This window comes from Rhagoletis zephyria, unplaced genomic scaffold (genome assembly GCF_001687245.7).
Source record: "Rhagoletis zephyria isolate East Lansing unplaced genomic scaffold, Rhagoletis_zephyria_1.1 Rzeph_scaffold_01137, whole genome shotgun sequence".
Taxonomy (NCBI): Eukaryota; Metazoa; Arthropoda; class Insecta; order Diptera; family Tephritidae; genus Rhagoletis; species Rhagoletis zephyria.
The window spans coordinates 30,018-32,068 of record NW_016158221.1 but is presented as its reverse complement, the minus strand read 5'-3'; positions in this window follow the sequence as shown (position 1 = coordinate 32,068).

Sequence of the window (2,051 nt, the reverse complement as noted above, 5' to 3'; positions counted from 1 at the left end):
GAATTTGAGGTAAGTCCAGCCGACTTTAGGGGACAAAACTAAACCCCGCGGTTTGAATCTGTATTATAAACACAAAGCGTCTATATAGGCCCGCTCATACTGGTGAACCTACGTATGTACATATGTGTATGCAATATGTGCATATGTATGTGTGTGCACAAAGTAGTGCGCTTCTATACGTGTATCTAGCAAAGTGCAAAATAACGAATTGCTAATTTCACTATTACAGATCGCCACAAAATAAAGGCAGAAAAAGGACTGCACTACGCCGGGAGTGAATTTGCGGTACCACCACACCGGGTACGACCACATTACCACTACCTCCAGCTCCATCCATCAGACATCCATCCACGCCAGCGCTCCAACACACGCCACCGTATACATGTGGGCACGCCGAAAGCCAGTGAGCCGACTTACCAAATAAAAACCCTGGCCCAAAATCGTTGTTACCACTTCCTTCCAGGCACAACCACAACGTAGTTGAACCTTGGATCAGCTGATCCACAGATTTTACCCAAGACAGGTCAACGGCCGCTATATAAAAACACCACCGCAATCGACAGATATGAATCCGATAGAGAATTTGTGGGCAGAAGTTAAGTCAAAATTGCGAAATCTTCATCCTAGCAATAAAGAGGAGTTAAAACGTGAAATACAAAAGGCATGAGAGGAAATTTCGCCATCTTATACACACAAATTAATTGAATCCATGCCACAACGGATGCAAGCTCTAATAGATGCGGGAGGCGGGCCAACAGACTACTAATTTTCTAATATTTTAAATCCTTGCATCTTTTTCCTGAAGTGTACGCTCATTTTAGTGGTATGAATTTTCCTTTTTTTAATACTAATAAAATTTGCAATGGTTTTTNCACAAATTAATTGAATCCATGCCACGATGGATGCAAGCTGTAATACATGCGGGAGGCGGGCCAACAGACTACTAATTTTCTAATATTTTAAATCCTTGCATTTTTTCCTGAAGTGTACGCTCAGGTGGAACAGGTATACAATTTTGTGGACCTTGGTATCACAATGGATCCTAAGCTTAATTTTAATCTTCACATTAATGTGACAGTCAACAAGGCTAAAGGTGTACTTGCATTTGTGAAACGATGGTCAAAAGAATTTAGTGACCCTTATATCACTAAAACCCTGTTTACAACATTAGTTAGGCCGATTCTGGAATACGGCTCGGTGGTTTGGAATCCAAGGTATCAAATTTACTCAGACAAGATAGAATCAATTCAAAAACAATTCCTACTTTTTGCTTTAAGAAATTTCCGATGGGATTCTCAATATAGTCTTCCACCTTATACGAGTCGCTTAAAACTTATTAACCTTCCTACACTTGCCAGTCGCAGGGAAATGCTTGGTATAATTTTTATGGTTAAATTACTGACAGGCTCAATTTCAAGTCCGTCTCTTCTGGCTGATGTAAGCTTTAATGTTCCCTCACGCGTATCAAGACACTTTTGTCCCATATTTCTGAAAGCTTGTAAAACCAATTTTGAATTGCACGACCCACTCCGTTGCTTATGCCAGGATTTTAACTCTCATTCCAGCACGTTTGATATATCAGATCCGCTTTTCAGCATTAAGAAAGCGATACTCTCCTCTCTCAATAAGTGAATTATTGACATAAATACATAAAATCAGCTGATGAATTTAGTTCTGTAGCTGAACAGTTTTAGATCTCGACACTTAACAAACTCTTGCCTATCGTGACTCGGCACAAAAATTTAAAATATTGGTTCCGTACGTCATGCGGGCTGCGCCCCTCGTGCGGATGGGCGGGAATGGAGGGTAAAAACCGTTGGGATATTATTATTTCAGTGGTATGAATTTTCCTTTTTTTTAATATTAATAAAATTTGCAATGGTTTTTTTTTGAAAATATGGTTTTTAATTTTCCTTCTATAAGTTCTATAAGTCTTTAACTATCAATACATACAAAAAAAATAGTTATCGGCTCGGTACGNCCTGAAGTGTACGCTCAGGTGGAACAGGTATACAATTTTGTGGACCTTGGTATCACAATGGATCCTAAGC